The sequence below is a fragment of the Gavia stellata genome, chromosome 9 (assembly GCF_030936135.1).
Source record: "Gavia stellata isolate bGavSte3 chromosome 9, bGavSte3.hap2, whole genome shotgun sequence".
NCBI classification, from domain to species: domain Eukaryota; kingdom Metazoa; phylum Chordata; class Aves; order Gaviiformes; family Gaviidae; genus Gavia; species Gavia stellata.
This window is the reverse complement of record NC_082602.1, coordinates 22,377,481-22,391,909: the sequence shown is the minus strand read 5'-3', so window position 1 is coordinate 22,391,909 and position 14,429 is coordinate 22,377,481.

The following is a 14,429-nucleotide window of genomic DNA, read 5'->3' as shown; positions in this document are numbered from 1 at the left end:
AACTGGAAATACATGTATTTTTATCCCTTGCTATTTTCACAGGGGTTTTACTCCTTTCATTCAGCAAAGGCCAGAGCTACAAATCAAATTAGAATTTCATTTAGCAAGGAGTGGAGTAGAAGATGGAGGTGTGAAGGTTTGGCTGATCTAAACCATTTCACCCGTTTTCATGTTTTTGCAGGCCTGCTGAATATTTCCAGCACAATTAACAAATATCTTCTTCGTGCAAAGACTGCTTCTAGAGTAGAAGGAGCTATTTTTGGTTTTCAGCTGGATTTCCCACCCTATGCGGAAGATGCTGCAAATAGCTAAGATTTCTCTCCGACAGCCCTCGGTTTTGTCGGTCAGGCGACACAGTAATTCTGCCATCGTGCTTGCCTCCCTTCTGGGGCTCCCTGCAGTATTTCCCCTCGTGCATCCCCATTTCCCAAACTTGCAGCAGAGCTATTCTCACCTTATGCCCTGCCTGAAATTCACAGGCTGTATGTGCTAGTGTGAGTCAGCTGTAATTACACTTCATCTTTAGGAAAGACAGTGGTGAAGGAGCTGGAGGTGATTCAGCAGAACACTTTATTAGCAATATCACACTGGAAGTCATCACTGAGGCATCAGGTCCGAGCTTCACAATTGCAGGTGATATTGTGTAATAGATAGTTATCCTAAAGGATTTCTGTAGTAGCCTGAAATACGCTATCCCATTATGCTTACAGACTGCAAATTAAAGCACTATGGAAGGGCAGGGATGGTACCTAAGCGCTATGAGCAATTTCACATTTGTCTACCCTGTCAAACGTTCTTCTCTCGATTCTCACAAAACACAGCACTGTAGTTAGAAATCAGTTTATTCTGATGAGTCAGTGCTCATAGTATTATCTGGCACAACTGAGGCACTAGCAATTAAACCTTATTCTCCAGTTGTTCTGCCTTTTTAATTGCTGCCAGTTCTCATGTGTTTCTGGCTTATTACTACTTCTGAAGGAGCTGGAGGCAGATGGCCGATCAGGTATTGCAGAGACATGCCATACTGATGTCAGTCTAACTACAGAGTTAAAATCTACTGTCTGAATAAAAAAGATTGGATTTCTATAATGAATCCACCATGGGGTTACGTTGCAGCATCCATTAAAACAAGAGCAAAACAGCGCTGCATACCAATATCATAAAAGGAACCAGCAGTTAATTGTGTGATTGGCTTAGTTAATGTTTGTTATAAATTACAGTAATTAGCAGTGTAAACTAAAGTCAAAGGCGTTGCTTCGAAAATTTAACGACTTCTAATTTCTTTTTAAAACTGTATGGCTGGGGGTTAGCTATTTATGAGGCTGAGGGTGAACCACCACTGGACTGAGCCACACGCTCTGTTGTGCAGGTTGTTCTGCAGGACATGTGGGTCTGCAGGTTTCCTCTACAGCCCTGCCAGCACGCTCACCCTCTCTGTCGATATCCTCCCTTCTGGTCTATCTTTCCAAACAAAGCCTACTAATTATGTGATATTTTGTACGAGACGAATCAGTAAAGGGTCAGCATGAGACCAAGAAACTCCTGGTTAAGGAATGGAATGCTTAACATATATTTGCCTGTAAGTATTTTACAGCAATGACATGCTGTCCTCTCAGTGCTTTATAAGGCCAAGTGGATAATCTTTCCTTATCTCCTAAATATGTTTTGTGTAATACCCTGAACAGCATTAGCAGCTGCTAATAAAGACAGTATTTTTTATGGATGCTGTAATTTTACAAAATCGTATTTCATTATTTGTTTACTTAATATACAGATGTTACATTCTGCAAATATTTTCTTTAAGGCTGACGGGATTTTGAAGCCATGTCAGAATGGAAGTGCTGGGTTTTTAATGTAAGCAGAAGAGACCATCTGAATGCCAAGTAGGGAAAGATGCGAGTGGAATGAGAGTGCTGAGGCCGTGCAGGGGAAGTCACATCTGAGAGCAGACATGAAGGCTCCTAAGCCTGTAGCTGGGTCTTGATCATGCAACAACTTTTCCCTAAGTTCAGAATTGTGCTTGTGCTCTTCCTAAGGGGAAACAAGACATTTAAAAAAATATCTCTAAAAGCTACATGGTTATGGAAATCATTCAAGTTAATCAATATGAAAGTGTGTGTCAAGCCTTGCTCCTCTCAATAACTTATTTTGCATTTTACTTCATTCTGCTTTAAAAATTTCTCTTAATTCAGCACTGCCAAATGCATTGATCTTTTTGGTTTTTCCCCTTTTGATTCCTTTCTTAAAAGTCGGAATTAAAACCTACCTATCTCCTTTCAAGATTCCCATGTCCTGTTAAATACAAGAATCTGAAAGAGGGACATAAAGACAGCAGAGAGAGACTAAGATTAAATGGAAATGGGATTTTGGTAGCCTGGCTGTGATAACTCCACTGTTTCCTCCCTCTTTGCCTCTCAAGAGCTGAACTGCAAATGGTGAAGACTTCTCCAAGCGCACAGAGTTACTGAGTTTTCTGTTCAGTACATTTCCTTCCTCCAAGGCTCTGACAAAACCGCAGGCATCACATACTGTAAGAAGCATCCATGGTGCATGAACCTAATCAATGCCCTCATCACCAGTTCAGTGTTAGCACTTCACTGAGACCACACAGAACGGTCAATAATTCAGATGACAAATTTGCCGGGTGGAGCACAGGCTGTGGGAGCTCTTGCGGCCACTGGTGCCTTACACCCTCGTTTCTGTGCTAGACTGTCACTAGCTGCCTCAACCCCAGTGGGGGACATCCAGTTTGATTCTCTTTCACATCTGAGAAAATTAAAAATAATGTCTTCTAGGAGAGTGTCCTGCCCATGAGCTGATGTTTCCTCTGGATCTGAGAGGAAATGCTTGGAAACACCTTTTTCAAGGTATTCATTCCACTGCGCACCATAGGCATAAATCTTCCTTGCATATAATAAAAAAATGGCTATATCTTAACAGCCTATTGCTTAAAGTATTAACCTGGCTTGCCTTGCTTTATGAACACTTAAAAATTTTTAAATTGCCATTGGATAAAATGCACAAGCAGTTCCTGAAGCCGTCCAGGGGCGAGTGTATTCCTCCACTTACCTGCAGTAGGAATGAGTTGGAAGTAGGTGCTCAGTTGCTGGGGTTTCTCACAACTGAAGTACCTTTGGGGCACGCAGTCCCAGGGCTAGGCAATTAGGGAATATTAACAACAGACCCTGAAGCTGCTATAGACTGCATCTGCCTGTGGGCTTAAGCAGCAGCTAAATGGAGTTCAGCAAGCAGAGGAATTTAGATGCCAAAGTTCCCGTCTGGATCTGGACCTCAGCGCAATGAAGCTTCCACTGGATTTCAACAAGGGGTCTGTTGTTTGACCTCTGTTCCTCCCTTCACTTTCAAAAGAAAGGTGGATGCATAATAAGATTACCATATGTCCCTGATAATACTTGAAGTAGCAGATAAAGACATAAAGGGGATTCATGGATAGCTTGTGTATACTCAGAGGAAATTGATTTTCATGGAGAAAATGGCAGAATCCCTCTCTGAAATTAATACGGTATTTGCCTTTTCCAGAAAAAAATACAGCTAATTTCTTTACATGGTTTTACAGAGTTCTTAAACAGTTCTTCAGTGTGAAAAGTTACATTTTTTCCACGTATGTATAGATTTATTGAGCATTTAACAATGGCTAGAAACACAGTCTACACGGAAACATGTGTCCAAACTCTATTAATAAATACCTTGTTATAAATGTAGTTGAGATGCTACAAAATATTTTCCCTAATAAGAAATAAAGTGTAGTCATGTGTTATTCTGATTTCAGTGATGCTGATGTAGCAAAATACCTATTCATAAATTCACTTTACCAGACAGTACCATAAGGACACAACTACCACGTTTCCAAGGAGATCCCACAACAGATTCCGTATTAAACAATGGTGCAGCTTCATTTTCAATGAAGAGGATTTTGTTTTTAATTTAAAAACGGGACATCATCTGAAATGTACGTACACGTACCCAAGCTGTGGATTAATCAGGCCCTGCCTTCAGCTGATGCCTCTGTTATGGAGCTCATAGCAGAAAATGTTTTATGCTCACCTCAGACACAGCTTCGCCTACTTTTAGTTAAAGCTCTTCTTCTTCTTTTTAGAGAGCTCATGGCAAAGGTGAACACACTCAGTATGTTCTTATAGCCTCATTTACATGTGCTTTATGTCACGAGTCTTTTGCTTTATCTGGGTTATCCCACCTCATCCTTGTCCTGGATAACTGAGCATACAGCAGGATCGGGTAATGAAGAAGAAATTACATCTCAGGCAAAGACTGTACCCCAGGTAGCTTCCCAGGGACTTTCAGGGAGGCTGAAGGGAGCTAAAAGTGCGCTGTCAGGTTTGCACCTTCTGGATCCGTCCCCAGTGTAAGAACCCCTCAGCGAAGCGAGGAGCGACTCTCGTTAACTGTGGCTTTGAGCAGCAGAGTGGGCTGCTCTGAAGTTATGGTCCACAGAGCACTTTGGACACATTCCTGACTATCCATCTTGTCCTCCAGACCTTTCCTGAGGTCAGCCTGAGTCACAGCCTTACACGTGGGACTACAGAGGCAACACAGACGGGCAGACTATTGGGCACCGTGGCTATATAAGGCTTCACAAACAGAGGAGGGAAGGGGGGTGTGGATCTTCTGCCAAGCCCCTTTATAGCACAAAGACTACTGAGTCCCCAAAATATGCAGGGTCAGGCTGTGGGTTTAAAAGCACAGATATGAAAAGCATGAGAAGGAACCACAATTTTAACTTCTTGCAGGTTCAGAAGACAGATGTGTTTCTAGCCTTAAATCTTTGGAAAATGAAGGGTAGGAGGCCTCGCAGCCTGCCCTTTATACTCTGGGTGCTTCTGGGATCTAGTGGTCATATCATACCTCTCAGAACTGCTAAATAAGCCTTTACCAAAAAAAAGCATTTTAAGAGCCGAGTTGAAATGCAGAAGTGTCGGTGGTAGGCATCCTTCCCTACCCCCAGCCCACCAGCCGTGCTCAGTGGGAGGTTTTCCTTGCTGGAGCTGCATTAAAAACATTCTGTCCTGGGCTTGATTTCCACGAGGAGAAGGATTCCACATGCCCATGCCAGAGCTTGACCCCAAGCTCACATTCCTACTGCCAGAAGGTACTCTTTTATGCCCAGTACCATAACTTGATTTCAACCTGCACAGACCGGCCAGGATCCTCTCAAAAAAAAACCCAGAAAGCCCAATTTCTACATATGGAGACCCAAGTTTTCTGTGTTTATAGGGACAACACTGCTTAGAGGACCTCAAATAGAGGGCAGGCGGCACTAACGCTCTAGGCTGCAACCTTTAGAGCAGCAAGCACAGTTGCGTCTAAGCCATCCATCCTACATACTCATCTCATCAACTTGAGTTAGGGTTGCACAGCTGACATGCAAGGACTGTCAGTTAAGAGGACTCAGTGTGAGCATGTAGGGCCACAAGAATGATCAGAGGGATGGAACACCTCTCCTATGAGGAAAGGCTGAGAGAGTTGGGGTTGTTCAGCCTGAAGAAGAGAAAGCTCCAGGGAGACATTATTGTGGCCTTTCAATACTTAAAGGGGGCTTATAAGAAAGATGGGGACAAACTTTTTAGCAGGGCCTGTTGCGATAGGACAAGGGGTAATGATTTCAAACTAAAAGAGGGTAGATTTAGACTAGATATAAGGAAGAAATTTTTTATGATGAGGGTGATGAAACACTGGAACAGGTTGCCCAGAGAGGTGGTAGATGCCCCGTCCCTGGAAACATTCAAGGTCAGGTTCATTGCAGGGAGGTTGGACTAGATGATCTTTGGAGGTCCCTTCCAACCCAAACTATTCTATGATTCTATGAGTAAGTCATCGGTAGAGGCCACAGCCCAAAAGCTTGCCAAAGCATCATTGCAAGAGATGGCAACACATAAAAGGGGTTAGCAAGCTTCCTTGAAAAGCAGGCCTCAAGTTGCGCCAGGGGAGGTTTAGATTGGATATTAGGAAAAATTTCTTCATGGAAAGGGTTGTCAAGCATTGGAACAGGCTGCCCAGGGAAGCGGTTGTGTCACCATCCCTGGAGGTATTTAAAAGACATGTAGACGTGGCGCTTAGGGACATGGTTTAGTGGTGGACTTGGCAGTGTTAGGGTAATGGTTGGACTCGATCTTAAAGGCCTTTTCCAACCTAAATAATTCTATGATTAATTTTGAAATCCATTGTAGACAGAGAGTGAGCCCTGGTTCTCCCTTATGTTAACCTCCCCTTCTGAAAAATTGCCCTATATATCCCTAAGCTCAGTGCACACAAGTCCAACCCGCCTCCCCCCCCACCACCACCTTTGGACCCCAGCTGCACTTCTTTGGAGTTCTGGGGGTTTTCTTGCTTTTAATAAGGCACTGAATTCATATGAAGGCCAAGTGCTATGCTGTAAGAAACACTTATTCTCTCTAGAGAAAATCAAGAAAAGGCCAGTGAGACAGCAGCATTCAGGGAAGTACTTTTGTAGGACCCTGTGCTAGCCTCATCGCTTCTTGAGTAGCCTCATCACTTCTTGAGAAACATCCTTCTGGGTAGTTCTCTGAAGAATTCATTATTCCACCCAGTGACTTGCATTTATCCCATATAAACCAGATATATTTAGAAAAAGTTGCAGTCAAAACCATGCAATGCCATCATTGATTTATGTGCAGAGCAGCAACAAATAAGCAATAAAGTTAAAAAGTAATGAGAGGTCTAGCAGATGGGCAAAGCACCAAAATAAACATTCTGATAAAAACACAGATTCAGCAAACCACCAAGCCCAACATGTTCTTGGGAGCTTGGCTTTATTTGGGTTAACTAAGTAAATTTGCTAATAATGTTGTTAAACTATTATAATATGAAGGCACAGAACACGACCAAGGACAGTTCAACATAATCCGGATATCAAAATATCAGGATATCAGAGAGAAAATGCAGATCTTATTGTAGCTCAGTTACCCTTTGCCCCCATCGTACAAGCTTAAAAATCCTTCAAGAAGAGCTGCCCTTTTCCACTACTTGTGTCACTAAAACTAGATGCAGCAATGGTATCTGTGCACCCAGAGCCCTCAGCTGCTGTTCTTCACATCGTGCCTTCACACTGTGTATGAAATTGCTTTCATTTCAGGAGACTGGGCTCAAACTTGGGAAAAAAGTACAGTAATGCAAGTGTATAAAATACTGTGCCATCTTAATGGGACATGGCGACTTGGCAAATAACTTCTCATTAGCAAGGCTTTTGGTCAGCTTGGTTCCTGTTTTCTGCTGCAGGATAGGAAACGTTAGATAAATAATACTTTTGTTTTGGGGAATGTGGCCTCATTATAACTGGGGAATCCAGTGCCATCACGGCTAGTGGCTTGGGTGCAGATTCTGAAACTCAGCTGCTCCCTTATTTTCCATACCCCAGCTCTGAACCTGCTCACAGATGAGGGAAGCAGGTAACCCTCCTTTTGGTCAGAAAAGGACAGTCACAGGCTCTACTCTGTGATAATAAAAAATGATTTTAAAAGGACAACACTGCTGCACAATCCATTGCAATCTGCAAATGAAACAGAAGGATTTTCAGCAGCATGGTTTTCTTGTGTACAGCCTGTGTACAGAACTAACATTTAATTAAATTTTTTTGGGTTAAGAACATCTGAAAATAGCCTCCAACTGCAATTATAACCCGTGGATGGCAGACGTGTTTCCAGAGATAATCATCTGTTCTGGGCAGAAAATGAGAGTTACATGGCCCGAGACCAAGATCAAATTTTAAAAACACTTTTAGAGAAATCACTTCTAGGACGATGGTTTCTCAACAGCTCTACGTCAATCTAAGTGCAAGGTGCCACCAAAAAATTCACCCTGCCCTCCTCCTTCGCCTTTATGTTTCCTGTCTTCTCTTGGACCTGTGTGACCAGAGAGTGATAGGAGCAGGACACTCATCCAGCTGCCAAACAGACTCATTCTTTGCTGGGTTCAATTTTCAGCAGTCCAGGCTGGGACAGCCCCGGACCAACAGTCTTTGTTACAAAAGTGCTTTTGAACCATGTACAATTCAAATAATTTTTTACTGCTGTAAGTAAATAATTTGGTTTATATTGCAGCAGCAGCTCAGGAGGATGGGAGCCCAGCGTGCTGCGCACACAACCGTGTGTGGTCCCTGTCACCTACGGCTTCCAGCCCGACACCCTGCGCCCGCCGGTGAACTCTTGGTCTTGTGCAGAAACCCTTTGCAGAAGTGGGAGCAAGGCTGAAAGGACCTGTCTATATGCTTCCAGCTATAACGTCGGGGCCTGAGCAAACTTTCAGGCATTAGAACTCAGGATGAACAGACAGTTATAAAAGAAAATATATCAGGCAACTCTTACGAGTAGCTTTAATCAGAAACAAAAGCTGAATGTGTACAAATGGGGAAACTTCGGTCACAGGAGACTGTATAGCGGTTTTCTCAAATATATGTTTGTTGGATATGGCTGTCTCAGTCTATCAAATCAATATTTTCTAAATTAAGAAGGATTTGTATAAACAGAGCACAGTCTCTAAGGTGCTGTTTATGGTCTGTCTGGTATAAATATTTATGATCATTCTAAAATTAGTGATTTTCCTAAAGTGTGCTTTTGTTTAATATAGCTCATGACAGTTTCTATGGTAATTATGCAGGGTTTTTTTAAGAGGGAAACAGAGGCAACATAGAAACCCACTGTAAATGGTGGCTAATCAGCGGAGCGTTGTTCTTGTTTAATACTAAGCCTGCTTCTTGAGCGCAGTCTATTCATATTCAACCATAACTGGGAAGGCTTGATCTTAGTCACAGTAAGTGCTCCAAAATGCTTGGAGAAACAATAACCTTCCATGTGACATATTCTAGTTAAAGACCTGCTGTTATGGCATAACTGTGTATGAAAATACAGATAAATAAACTAAATAATACGCTTACGTGGAAGCAGTTTTCCTGCATGGAACCCACTTTAGGCTGAGTGAGCAGCTCCATGACTGTCTGTTAAAAAAAAAAAAAATCTTAAAAATAATCTTTCTGTGATGTGAAAGTTAAAACTGGGCTGTCCTGAGACAGCTCTTAACGTCATTTAGGATTGGGTTTTAATTTAAGAGGAGTGCTGGAAGGGCTGGTGCTTCTGCAACTGCAATTGTTGGGATTTTCCCTGGGCATTCTCAACTCTGCCAGTCCAGGGTGCTGGCATCAGCATTACAGGGATAAACCAAAGCAGATACTCCATTTCCCTAGGAATTAGAAAGTTTCCGTGTAATATGCCCACGGAATAGACTCCAAAAAACACAGCCCCTTGACACAGCCTCTTTTTTTCCAACTTTATGTACTAATACTTTGCTTCTTTGGTCTTTTTCATGACCATGTAATGCAAAAGGAACAGCAGCAGCTCTCTTACCAGGAATAAGAGGGACACAGGTTTTCCCTGGAGGAGTTTGAAAGACGGAGTTAATTTTGCATCTCCCTCTGCTTTAACACGTTGCTGCTTTGTGCAGTTCTGGATCTTTCGGAATTTTCTTTCTGGATAGCAGTCCACACTCTTTAGCAAGTTGTAGGCTGACTGAAATGATTGTCTGTCCTTAATAACCGCTCAGGTCAGAACATTTAAAAGCACTGTAGTTTCGTTCTCTTTCCACTCTGTTCTTAAATGCCTTGGTAAAAACATACTCCAAATACTCTGACAGCAATAGCTTACATGTCCTTATGTACAAATGTAAAGGTACACCTGAATATCTATCAAAACCCAGAACTATGGTATTTTCTGCTGTATGTACATTGCACTTCAGACTGTACAATTCAGCACTTGTGGGGTAAAATTACATTGAAATTTCACCCATCTCTTCTGTTCAATAGTGTCACCTATGTGTAAATACACCATGTGCAGGCTCATAAATTTCACTCTTTGAAAAACAGGCCCTTCTTTATTCTTAGTCTATTAACTATGCATTCATAAAGCACCCTATAATTATTTGAAAGTATATATAACTCTTGTCAAGCTGTGGTGGGTAGGATGCTTCCAGGTAGCATAAGTATTGTAGTTTCTACTGCCAAAGTGGATGACAGCCATATCTCAATCGTGCTGAAAAGCAGCTGTTACCATCGACTGTACGGTACCAGGTTAGGGTTTCAGTTCGCTGCAATAGAGAACATACCTTGCTCTAATGTTCAGCAACGGCCGGAGCGCCTGATTCGTAAAAAGTAGTGCAGGATTGCTAAAATTAGTCAGGAAATTTTTTTTTCTTGTCTTTCAGCCTGGTGGATTTTTTTTTCCCCAAAACAAATTACTGTTGCCATTTTCATTCTTACCTTCATCACATTGGCAATGGAAAATTAGCTATAGATCACAGAATCAGAATCACAGAATCACTACGGTTGGAAAAGACCTGTAAGATCATCAAGTCCAACTTTGCTTGAAATTTTGCTGGTGACATGTACAACTGGTTTTCACAAGTCCATTTCTTAGTAGTTTTCTCATTATTGCTGAATAAATTTCGTTCCAGGATGTTTGGAAAAACTGACAAATGTTTGCCAAACTGTCTGTAACAAAAAGATTATGAAATTGGTCTTTGCTAGAGTCATGAGAAAAGTTTATCTTTAATTACAATTTAAACATTGTAAATGGAACCATTGGACTATAAATGAAACGCCTCACAGCTTCCCAGTCTGATCTCAGCAACTGACTGTCCCTCCCAAAGCCAAATAAATCACATACTTCAGGTGATTGAGATTCATCTTGTGACATTTTCTGCAGATAGCAGTTACTAGCTGGTATGGAGAAAGTTGTTGATCTTATGGAAGCTCAGCCATAAAATGAATTCCCGCTCCCATCACCTTGTATTCTCTTTGCAGCTACTGGATCTAGTCCAGATTGTTTTATCCATGTGTGCTGCTGCAATACCATGCTGGACTGACTCTGACCAGAAAGAACATTGCATTCTGCTTCTTTCCTCCTCTGGCAGACGCTGTGTGTGTACACAGCTAATTCAGTCCACCCTTTGCTAACTTGCTGGTTTTTTCATGCTGCCTTTTCCCTTCCTTGCCTTCCTTTTTAAAGTTCTTTCTCCTTTCAGTAACATCTGTACAATTTTCAGGTATTTCTGATTATACTCATCTTTATCTCTTTTCCCTCTGATCTCTTGCTCTTCTTTTGCCACGAGCTGCATTTCCAGTGTTTCTCTCTCTTTGCTTGTTAGCAAGCCCTGTCAAGACTTGCTGTGCCACTGCGCTGCTGCTCAGCTCGCTCTGCAAAGGCTACTTGTCGTTATGTGGATGTTAGTCAGCCCTGGAGAGAAGGGCTGCATTGTGCTGCGGGTAAGCCTGAACCCTGACCAAATAAATGAAGCTCCATTTTGCTTCCTTGCAGAGATCAATTTATTTTGGTGCAGCCCACAGCAGAACTAAGGGAATTGAGTCTCAAGGCTGTCAGAAGACATGGAGATTTCTGGAGTTTGTATGCATAAACTGGCTCAGATTATTTTCTTAAGATGTGACAAACATCAGGAAGCCTCTTATGAACAGCAGCAAAAAATTATGCAAGTACAGACAAAGCCCAGTTGAGAATTAGCTTTTACAGATTTGACTAGATGAGGATTGACTGTTGCCCAGCATCTGAGAAATGGCTGGAACTAACAGCAGAACTGAAATCTCCCTTCTGGGACAAAAGAAACTGTGACAGAAAAAGCTAGCAGCTACTCCGGGAGGTGGTAAGAAAGCTAGAAGTCATTCAGGCTTGAACAAAACACTTCCATTTTTTGGAGATCAGCTCTTTTTTAGAAGCAGCTCTCACAGCTGGTTGGGTTCAGTTACTACCGTTCAATGATCCTGGATGCTGTGCACTTCCCTTTCGCCCTTCTTTCATTTTATCCCTGTTACTGAATGTCATCGGGGAGGTTTACCTAGGCAAATTATATATCAGTGGTTCTGCAAGCTCTGGGGAAAGAAATTGGGGAGGTAAGATGAAGAATATTGAGCATCTCCTAAGAGCAGCTAGGACTTCTGCCCCTGTTCCAGGCCTGAACCATAAGAACTGAAACATCCTTCCCCATTGTCACACTACTTCCCTTACCTTCTCAGTTGCCATCCTTCCAATATTAGCATGTAAAGCAATAGTTTATGTTACTTCTTGCATGCCTGGGTAAAACCTAGCCACAAGAGTTGCCCTGATAAGCTGTGGGACCCAGCCCTGCGGTCTAAAGAGCACTCTTCTTGCTAAGCTGAGTTTCTAATTGAAGTACATCACACCTGACAGTAAGGGCTTTCCCAACAGCTGACTAAATGAGCAGCACTGCAGCACTTTCTATTAGGCTTTATAATGACTTCCAAGAAGGTTTCAGTTCCTTCATTTGCTCAAGATACACTGATCACTGCAGAATCGAGTCTCACACTGCTGCTTGCAGGAGGGGAGAAAGAGTTGCCCCGTTCCTTCCCTTCAGATTCTGCTGTGGAATGAAAACCAAGGCACCAGCTATGCCGCACCAGCCCAAATCCCAGTGAGCAGGCTCCCCAGCTGCCCGTGGATCCTCCCTGGCATGAAGAAAACACAGGGAGAGCGAAGCCCCTGGACTTCGGGAACTGAGATCAGTCTCACTCAAGTTTGGAGAAGGGCTGGAAACAGTGTCAGTCCGCTATTTACATGTGAGAGTGAGACTCCTGTCTGTAAAATCTGCCCTTCATTTATGTCTGAATCAAAATATTGGGCATTTTTGGGACCCGATATCCTTTTTGTCGTTACTGCAGGTAGCATAAAAGACCATATGCAACCCATGCAATTTTTTTTCAGCTAAGACCTGCCAGCTTTGCTCAGCTGTGAACTCCTGTGGACGCTGTTCCCTCTGATTGAGAATAAATCACTCCTACACACTTTTTCTCAAGCTACACGATCCTTTTCCCATGTGACTATGTAAGCATACACATGCCACGCAGCAATATATATAGGAACAGAGTACTGAGAGGAAGCACTGGGGTCTGCTGCTGCCTCCTGCAATAGAGAGAATGTGATCACATGGAGTGCATCTACTTACTCAGATCTGGTGTCAGAAGGATAATTTGTGTCCTCTCTGCAGAAGTAAAAATAAATAGGGTTCAGGCTGAGTTCAACAACCTAAGGTTGCGTATTAGCAGCTCACAGTTTTCCTGGGAGATGAGGCACTTTTCAAGTTCCCACTAATAGGAAAGCAGTCAGGTAAAAGCCCAGGGCAGGGATGGGGGGCATGGTGCTCACTCTGAAGTGACTCATACTTTTTGGTCGTGACTTTAGTGGGCCTTTGTGAGCCGTGACTACAGCATCTTTTAGCAGGATTGCCTTGAGTCACTGGCCTGTCTATTCAAGATCTATAGATCTGTGGAACCTGAGCAAGTTTGTAGAAGAGACTGTTCCTGTTCATGCACTGCATTATGAATCGTAAAGTGCAATTGTGGGTAGACTGTCAATTAATTTCTATCTTAATCTCTCTTTTGAATAACAAAGCTGTATTAATAAGTAGTAACCATCCCTTTGCTAGATCTTGCAAGTAAAATCTACTCCTAGTATAGAAATACACTACATAAGAGTAGTAAACAACCGCAAATTATTATGAACTTCCAAATCCCTGCCAAATCAGGTCATCCAAACAGTGTCCCTTCTTCCTCTGCCTCTTTTCCATTCCCACTCTTCTCCCTTGTTACACTGTGTACGAACATGGACCTCAGAGCAAGAGCAAAAGGAAGTTCTCTATGGTCCTCCACTTGAACCACTTTAGCAAATCTCAAACACAGAAACAATTTAAATTCATTTATGCCAATTTACCATTAAGACAGAGAGCTGGCAAACTGTAAAGTGGCTGGCCCACTGCTATAATTCAATCTGCATGAGCTGGCAAGCTGAATGATTAATGTACATTTGCAGACGGGAATGAATTTGTCCAAAGTGGAAGAAGCCAGGCGGTAGTCACTCAAGGGGGAAGAAATGGATTCTAAAAAGAATTTGAGCTCACAGGGAGTAATTAATTGAACATCGTATCATCAATACCTGATGGTTGTGGTGAGGAGTAAAGAAGAATGAGCCAGACTCTGCTCTGCAGTGACAGGACTGTGACAGGACAAGGCAATGAGCAAAACCTGAACCACAGGAAATTCCCCTTAAACATGAGAGAAAACTTTTTCATTGTGGGGTAATCGAACACTGGAACAGGTCACGCAGGGAGGTTTGGAGTCTCCATCCTTGGAGATATTAAAAGCTGGACAGATCCCTGGGCAACTGGTTCTAGGTGACCCTACTTTGAGCAGGGGGCTTGGGCAAGGTGACCTCCAGAGGTCCCTGCCAACATCCACCTCTCTGTAATTCTGTGAGAAGTTGACTGTGGCTTTTCAGTACCTACACGGAGATCACAAATACGAGAATAGAAGGACCAGAAACTTACCCATGTGACAAGACTCGAGAACTAGGAGCTGATAC